We start from the raw sequence: 10,017 nt of genomic DNA, 5'->3' as shown, positions 1-10,017 counted from the left end.
AACTATAATAGGGTCTAGAAAGATATTATAAATATTATAATAAAATTATAATAAACTATATTAAAACACCTGCACATCCACTGCAACTTGTAAATAATGACCAATAGATTTTTGTTCACAATAGAACATTGAAAACATCTATCCATGCTGTGACATGTGCGATAAAACCTGTTTCTTCCTTCTGTATTTGTGCTTGTACACTATATTGACAAAGGTTTGTGAACACCATAATCATAAGATACAAATAATTCAATTTGTATATTATTTTTGAACTTCGCTTTCATATGTCCCCTTTATTTGCTGTTATAAAAAAACTCCACTCTTCTAGAAAGATGTTTTACTGGATTTTGAATTGTGCTTGGGCGAGATTTGTTAAGATTTATTCAGCCACAAGGTCATTTGTAGTCCGGTACTGATGTAAGTGAGGTAAGGAGGTCTGGGGTGCAGTCAGCGTTCACATTCATCACAAAAATGTTCAATAGCGTTGAGGTCAAAGCTCTAGAGCAGGACACTCAAGATCCTCCACTCCAACCCATGTAAACTATATCTTCGTAGAGCTCAATTTGTGCATAGAGACATTTTCATGCTGGAACAGGTTTTGGTCTCTTATTTCGATTCAAGGCTAAATTTAATGCTACTGAATCCAAAGTCGTTCTCTGTGCCTCCGACTCCATGGCTAAAAAAAGTCAGGTGTCCCAATACTTTTGTCAGTATAGTGTATATGTACTGTACATGTACTGTATATGTATATCATAATTAAATGTGTAGGATTTTTTTTAAACATTAAATAATGAAGCATGGCAACAGTTTGCTTACAATTGGGCTTTATTGGATTATTACTTATTATTATAATGTGTGAAAACTAGTGTATAAGATAAACAAGCAACATAGGCTTATGATGACCAATGTTGAGTTATAATTTAAATACACACTAATTTCTGGAGCATGTTACCAATGCATTTAAATAATTATAAATCTTATTTCAACATTTTAACACCCCAATTAAAGGATACCGATATATATTTAGTTTGCAAATAATAAAACAACTAATGTACAACAATTTATTTTCTTTTTCTTCTTCCAATCTAAACCCAGTTTTCTGCTTTTTCCAAAATGGATTTTTAACGTTATATACTGTTTTTGACACTTTTGTTGGCATTCCCTCAGAATGTTACCATGATCACGTCCAGTCATATCTTGGAGTGAAGTGTGAATGTAGCACATTAAGTAGGAGTGACTCTGGAGCAGATGACACTAAAATTTATCTGATGCTTTTTCATTAATTTTTTAAAAAGAGCAAAATATGATGCGTATGCTGTTTTTTATGATTCAAATTGTCAAAAATTGCCACTTTATACTTCCACATTCTTAATAACTCTCAAGCTAGGTAAATAGAGAATCACATTTTTTAATAAAAATGACATTTGTCATAGTTGGTAACTGGTGAAAGTTATTAGAGGAGGGAGTGCCTGAAACAGTAATGTAATGCATAGAAATTAACAGAGAAAAAAAAGCATGTGTGTGCATATAAGTATGCATTCAAAGGTCACTCTCTCCATAGAGGGCAGAAGCGAAGGTGTGGTAATCCAAGGCTCCTGGCTCTCCATCAGGCCCGGTGTACAAAGGCATCCTGGTGATGCAATAGTCAGCCTGTTCAGGAGGCAGTTCACGCCTCAGCTCTTCTATCATTATGTACGGCTGCAACACACGAAATAGGGAAAATGGAAAAAAGTGTTACAGATTGAAAAACAACAAACATATGTGTGAAAAATGTGAAAACAAATGAGGAAAAGGGTGAAAAATACATTATGAGGAGCTAGGAAATATATGAACGTTTTTGATTCAAGTTTATTTCTTTAGTGCTATATATATATATATATATATATATATATATATATATATATATATATATATATATATATATATATATATATATATATACACACACACACACACACACACACACACACACACACACACACACACACATAGTATATGTGTATATATACTATATATATATATACACACATATACTATAATATATATATATATATATATATATATATATATATATATATATATATATATATATATATATATATATATATATATATATATATATTAAGACAATACAACTGAGAAGAACAAGAAGAACTGTGAAATATTTAAGGAATCTGAAATATATGGGGAAAATTTAAATATATGAGAAAAATAGGGAAAATAAAAAGTTACAAATAGAAAACAAATCGGCTTTGGTAGAGATTTCAGCCAGAACAAATGGCGCACACCCTTATTTAGAGTAACTTATAATCATTATATTATTTTTATACAAGTTACAACCCACAACCATCTATGCAGAAGTCTTATGTCTTAACCACTGAGCTACCACTTGCTGAAATAGTACGTTTTAACTGCATAAAAATAAAAGGTTGGCATATTTTGTCCATGTAAATGAAAAAGAATGATTGCGTGCGCGCACACACACACACACACACACACACCTTATCAGCAGCGAGGATCCTGAAGGAGGCAGCAACCTGTTCAGCAGTGTCAGTCTCTGTAGTTTCACGGGTCATGAAGTCCACAAAGGACTGGAACGTCACCTTTCCCTTACCATTCGGATCGACCATTGACATGATCCGAGCAAATTCAGCCTCGCCCTGCACATACACACATACTTCTGAGAAAAGTTGCACTAAAAGCTCTTTTACTTTTCTAAAACTTCCTATTGTGTAGAACTACACAACCCTGTCTTTAAAAAAAATGTTTAAGTTGTGTAACAATAACTGACCAGAAATAACCAGCTCCTCCATTAATTAAAAGCGCCATTAATTATGAGAAGCAGATAAAGTACATGCTTTTTTTGGGCAGAACAATTGCTTTAAAAATAAATCCGTGCTATTTTTTTTCAAATTCAAATACACAGAGGTACTGAGGAAACGTATACGTGCAGGAGAGCATGAAAAAAATAGCTGAAGAATAGATGAATAGGTTTATGAATCACCAACAACAGAGTGAGAAAAAAATCTTTATGAAAGACCTTAAAAAACACCTTATGAGAAATTAGGAGCTAAATTAATTAATGCTCTCAAATCGTTTTTAGTAAATTTTTTTCACCACATGTGGATGAAGCTGTAGAGCCTAAATAAACTACAAGCATTGCCAATAATGTGTTGCGCTTTTGTCTCATTGCTTATGGATGTGTTTGTTGCTACTGACTGTACTCTTAGTCATGTGGTAACAAAACTACAAACATAAGAATAAAAAAAATGTGATATGTATGAGGAAAACTGTGAAATATACGAGGAGCTGTGAAATATATGAGGAAATCTATGAATTACAGGAAGAAAACTGAAATATATGTGAAACCGTGAAATATATGATGGAAACTGTAAAACATACAGTATGAGGAGCTGTGAAATATATAAGGAAAACTGTAACATATGAAGAGAACTATGAAATATTTTAAGAAAACTGTGAAATATATATGAGGAAATATGTAAACTACAATCGACAATTATTTTTGCAATTCGTATCCTCTTGTTCTAAGTGTCAATAAACAATATTTCAGGGATTTTTGTAAAACTGAATATTTTTTGGACAGTCGCTTGCCTTAATGAGACGCTGTCGTATTCCATAAACAAAAGATCAGTAAAAAATATTGCTTTGGAATTTGATTTGATTTGTTTTGTATTTTCTTTTACCAGGTCATAACCCATGGAGATGAGACATGCACGGAATTCATCTGTATCCATTCCTCCTTTCTTCTTCTGTGGAAAGAGAATACACAATGAGTAACCAGAAAGAAAAATGAGAAATGTGAAGCGTCATAATAAAGGTAAGTATTATTACTTACAGGCAGACATAAAGATGCACCCACACACACACACACACACACACACACACACACACATTCTCACAGTTCTCCCACTTATAAATCATGGAGGGGTCTGAAATTGTCATCGTATGTGCATGTCCACTGTGAGAGACATAATCTAAAAAAAAAATCCAGAAATCACGATATATGATTTTTAAACTATTTATTTGTATGATACAGCTGCAAATAAGTATTTGAACACCTGTCTATCAGCTAGAATTCTGACCCTCAAAGACCTGTTAGTCTGCCTTTAAAATGTCCACCTCCACTACATTTATTATCCTAAATTAGATGCACCTGTTTGAGGTCATTAGCTGCATAAAGACACCTGTCCACCCCATACAATCAGTAAGAATCCAACTACTAACATGGCCAAGACCAAACAGCTGTCCAAAGACACTAGAGACAAAATTGTACACCTCCACAAGGCTGGAAAGGGCTACGGGGAAATTGCCAAGCAGCTTGGTGAAAAAAGGTCCACTGTTGGAGCAATCATTAGAAAATGGAAGACGCTAAACATGACTGTCAATCTCCCTCGGACTGGGGCTCCATGCAAGATCTCACCTCGTGGGGTCTCAGTGATCCTAAGGAAGGTGAGAAATCAGCCCAGAACTACATGGGAGGAGCTGGTCAATGACCTGAAAAGAGCTGGGACCACCGTTTCCAAGGTTACTGTTGGTAATACACTAAGACGTCATGGTTTGAAATCATGCATGGCAGGGAAGGTTCCCCTGCTTAAACCAGCACATGTCCAGGCACGTCTTAAGTTTGCCAATGACCATTTGGATGATCCAGAGGAGTCATGGGAGAAAGTCATGTGGTCAGATGAGACCAAAATAGAACTTTTGGGTCATAATTCCACTAAACGTGTTTGGAGGAAGAAGAATCATGAGTACATCCCAAGAACACCAGCCCTACTGTGAAGCATGGGGGTGGTAGCATCATTCTTTGAGGGTGTTTTTCTGCACATGGGACAGGGTGACTGCACTGCATTAAGGAGAGGATGACCAGGGCCATGTATTGCGAGATTTTGAGGAACAACCTCCTTCCCTCAATTAGAGCATTGAAGATGGGTCGAGGCTGGGTCTTCCAACATGACAATGACCTGAAGCACACAGCCAGGATAATCAAGGAGTGGCTCTGTAAGAAGCATATCAAGGTTCTGGCGTGGCCTAGCCAGTCTTCAGACCTAAACCCAATAGAGAATCTTTGGAGGGAGCTCAAACTCCGTGTTTCTCAGTGACAGGCCAGAAACCTGACTGATCTTGAGAAGATCTGTGTGGAGGAGTGGGCCAAAATCCCTCCTGCAGTGTGTGCAAACCTGGTGAAAAACTACAGGAAACGTTTGACCTCTGTAATTGCAAACAAAGACTACTGTACCAAATATTAACATTGACTTTCTCAGGTGTTCAAATACTTATTTGCAGCTGTATCATACGAATAAATAGTTAAAAAATCATACATTGTGATTTCTGGAATTTTTTTTTAGATTATGTCTTTCACAGTGGACATGCACCTACGATGACAATTTCAGACCCCTCCATGATTTCTAAGTGGGAGAACTTGCAAAATAGCAGGGTGTTTAAATACTTATTTTCCTCACTGTATAAGTACGAGATTAAAAATAAGAAGCATGATAATGTCCATTATATCAAAAAGCACAAGTTACTACATGAGAAAACATCTCTAGTGTTACGAATGTAACCCTAGTTTCCTCAGGGAACGAGACGCTGCGTCGGAACGCTTTGGGAACGCAACTGCGTTGTCCATGCTCTGAATAATGTGTGTAATCAATCAAAATTGAAAGCAGGCTGTCACCGGCGGGGTGACGTCTTGATCGGGAACTATAAAACGCACATGGAGTAAAGCCGGAGGTGTGGCATATAGTGTCTATTCACATGAATAGACACTATATGGACAAAAGCCTTACTTCTACTGACTTTCATTCCCCTTCTCTCCAGCATGTGCCTACACCTCTCCAGGCTTTTCTCAACCTGCTCCCTACTCTCACCACAAATCACAATACCATCTGCAAATATCATAGCCCATAGAGACTCCTAAACATTGAGGTTAAAAGCTCCACTGCCATCTCTCCTAAACATCTCCATGCTTCTACTGATATGTCATCTGGTCCTACCAACTTTCCACTCTTTTACGTCACCCTATGATCCTCCTTCTTCTTAAAATAAGTATGCACCACTGCCATTTCCATCCTTTTAACAAAATCTACCACCATCTGCCCTTCCACATTCCTCTCCTTAAAGCCATACCTACCATCACCTCCTCATCACCTCTGTTCCCTTCACCCACATGCTTATTACAGTCTGCCCCACTCACCAATCACTCTTTTCTAGGTACACCTTCTACCACTTCATCTAATTCACTCCAGAATCTTTCCTTCTTCTCCATCTCACAACCCACTTGTGGAGCATAGGCACTGATGACATTTATTATCACCCCTTCAACTTTACGTTAATAACCCTATCAGAAACTCTCTTCACCTCCACTGCACTCTTACTGTAATCTTCCTTAAGAATCACCCCTACACCATTTCTCTTTTCATCCACACCATGAGAGAATAGCTCAGACTCTGTACAATTCTGTGTGTGTTATATTTGTGTGTGTAAATTTTTATGTGCATGTTTAAGTGTGGATGTTTGTGCACTGATGGTGTTACCCTGTCAAAGTGGCTGAAAGATGAGCGAAACTCTGTGAGCTGCTTCTGACTGATGCCCTTGGCATCGCGGGTTATGATCTGAGTTTCGATCTCGTTGATGGTGCGAGCCACAGTGGTCAGGAGGTGCTCCCATCCGACACGAATATGCTGAGATCAGAACAGAGCAAAACTCTATTATGTAGAGAGGTGAGAAGTGGCTGTGAATAACTTGCAGTTTGTCATTTTCCTTTAAATGCCTATAGATGTACTACATAATTCACTATATTGTATATGTATCATACACTCTAAAGATATTAATCATTCTGAGCAAAGTTCAGACAATGGTCCTGACCTATGCTTGTTAAGGGAAACATTGTGCACATCAGATTTATAAATATTATTAAGTTATTTATGTGCTGTCATTCGGTCATAACAATACACAATACTTAACATTCATTGAAATATTTAGTATGAACTACAGCATATGAAAGAATGAGGCACCTCCATGGTGTAGTTGGTGTGTTTGTTGTCGAATATTAGTGACTCCTGGATAAACTGGTGATCTCCTTCCAGCTTGTCGATGTTGGGCTTGTAGTTAATGATCATACCCTCATACTGCTTTAGTTGATTCATCTGATCCTCCAGAGTAGCACCTTCATCCACAGAGCAGTGTGCAATCTCCTTAAAACATAGCACAGCATGACCAAACAACATAACCACACCGCTTAGGAAAGCCACTGCGTTTGCATTATTTTATTTGCACCTCCATCCGGGTCTGTATCCATGGTCCAATCGCATTAGCCTGGGCTGCAAACTGCCTTCTGAGGCGCTCGTTCATTTGCTGCCTTGATAACTCCTCCCGTAATGATGTATCTCTTTGAGGGACCATCCTCTTGACCTGCACACAAACAGACATAAAATAAAATTTAGATTTCTTTTGACTTTGTCATAATTAAGTGAAAGAATGGTTGCCCTAACAAGTAGTGCTGATTATTCTCCTATAACATCATGCACCCAAGTGCTTTATTCTTCTACTTTGACATTTTGTTCGAGGTGTTTTAATTAAACCAGAAATAGGTGAGGTATTTTAGTAAGCCAGGACTATCAGGAATATACATCTGTTAGCCCAGCTACACACAGCAAAGTTTCTGTTCTGCCCATATAGCCTCTTTGCAGTTGAGTGATCAAGATGTTTTCAAGATATTGTGCATACACCAATTCCAACTGATGCTGTCTCTACATGCAAAACCAGTTCAACCTGAAACTATATCCTGTGGCCTTTTAGGACACAAAGTTTCTACATTATATCTTAACTGTGGAAAAGACATTAAATTAAACAAAGACATTAAATTGACAAATAAATAAATAAAACCAAATAAATACAAATACCGTATTTTCAGGACTACAAGCCGCTACTTTTTTCCCACGCTTTAAACCCCACGGCTTAAACAACGAAGCGGCTAATATATGGATTATTCCTGGGTTTTTCCCGGTTTCACAAACTTCAAGACAAAAAACTGAGCCCCATAACATTAGACCTGTCAGGAATCCACCTGCCACGCCCCCTTCGGTGGCTGGCATTGCCTCTTTGTGCTCCCAAGCTCTCAGCCTGAATCACGCACAGCTGGAGCTAATTATGCACTCACTCCCAGCTCCAATATAAACCGCTCACTCACCCACACTCCCGGTCCATTATTGCACGTTCATGGCGTCCACGTATGGTCCTTTTGCTCATCCCCGCTACGTATCGTTCGCCTCGGACACTCTCTCTCACTTCGCGTGGACTGCACCTCTACCCAGGTGCACCAGGGATTATATCTTCCTTTTCCCCGGACCCTGAACTCTGGATTATCCCTGCGAACGCAGGTCTTTGTGTTTCTCCACACGTCACGCTGTCTGCACCGCATTTCTCTGCTGCTGCCAGCGCCGCGCTTTTCCCTGCGCGATATTGTGAATTTATTTATACGAACTGCCGTTTTCATTCACAGGAATATACAGCTGTGCGAACTGTGTGTATATTTCCTGTCTTTTGTTAAATAAAACTGTCTGCTGTTACTACGGCTTCCGCCTCCTTTTCCCGCATGACAGAAATAACGGACCCCTGAATAGGACTACAAGGACTAAAAAAGGGGGGCGGAAAAAAAAAAAAAGAAAAAAGGAAAGAAAGAAAGTAAGGACATGATCGGATTACCACAGTGGTCCCGGGGGCGATCCAAATTTCAGAGGCAGGATTCGTACCGCCGCGATAAAGCGACCACTAAGTCCCCCACCCCGGAAAACCCGAAATCTGCTGCGGTTTTGCGCGGCTCGTGCTCGGAAGCACCACACCCCCGTGTTGACCTCATGGATTTCCCGGCTCGCTTCTCCGGCGACAGAGCTGAATGGGGGGAATTTTTACGGAGCGTGAATCGGTACATGGAGGTGAATCCGTCCAGCTATCCGACGGAAAGAGCAAAAATTGCGCTCCACACTCTTTGTCCCAGAGCGACCCCGTGAGCTCCTCTCTGTCCCAGGGCAACTCCGCGAGCTCCTCTCCGCTCCAGGGTCTCCAGGCGAGCTCCTCTCCGCTCCAGGGTCACCAGGCGAGCTCGTTCCTGCTCCAGAGAGTCCCCGAGAGTTCGGTCCTGCTCCAGAGAGTCCCCGAGAGCTCGGTCCCACTCCAGAGAGTCCCCTAGAGCTCAGTCCCGCTCCAGAGAGACCCCGAGAGCTCCGTTCCGCTCCAGAGAGTCCCAGAGAGCTCGGTTTCATCCCAGGGTCTCCAGGCGAGCTCCTCTCCGCTCCAGGGACTCCAGGCAAGCTCTGCTCTGCTCCAGGGTCTCCAGGCGAGCTCCCTTCTGCTCCAGGGTCTCCAGGCGAGCTCCTCTCTGCTCCAGGGTCTCCAGACGAGCTCCTCTCCGCTCCAGGGTCTCCAGGCGAGCTCCTCTCTGCTCCAAGGTCACCAGGCGAGCTTGGCTCCGCTCCAGGGTTCCCAGGCGGCTTTCTCTTCGCTCCCAGGACTTCCAGAAACGTTCCGCTCCGCTCCAGCGTCCCAAGGAGAGCCCGGTTCCATGCCAGCGCGTCCCCAAGAACACCTCTTCACCCAAGGGGATCCCGGAGCACTCAACTCACCTCTGAAACTGCGAAAGGGAAGTCGTCCCGTGGCCCCTGGGCTCCACCGAAGGCAACAGCTCGCCCAACAGTCTCCCGGAGGGCGATGCCACCTCTCAGAGCTCCGCTTTACCCAAGGAATCCCCAGAGCTCTTAGCTCAGCTCCTAGACTGCGAAAGGGACGTCGAACCGCTGCCCCCAGCTTCATCCGAAGGCAACAGCTCGCACCACAGTCTCCCAAAAGGTGACGGCTCGCCCCACGAGCACTCAGGAGGAGAGGTCACATCCCAGAGGTCCCAGGGACGTCACGCCTTTCCAGGTCTCCAGGGTTACCGCCTCTCAGCTCCAGACCACTGCAGAGGAAGTCGCTCAGCTGCCAGTCTCCGCTGAGGGCGTG

At 41.3% G+C, this 10,017-nt stretch overlaps 1 pseudogene; it reads right to left on the bottom strand.

Annotated features, from left to right (window-relative positions):
* Positions 1–807: 807 nt before the first annotated feature.
* The window catches only part of LOC124389334, a 39,985-nt pseudogene continuing 30,775 nt past the window's right edge, over positions 808–10,017 (bottom strand).

This window comes from Silurus meridionalis, chromosome 7 (assembly GCF_014805685.1).
Source record: "Silurus meridionalis isolate SWU-2019-XX chromosome 7, ASM1480568v1, whole genome shotgun sequence".
Classification (NCBI taxonomy): domain Eukaryota; kingdom Metazoa; phylum Chordata; class Actinopteri; order Siluriformes; family Siluridae; genus Silurus; species Silurus meridionalis.
This window is presented reverse-complemented; position numbering and strand designations above follow the sequence as displayed.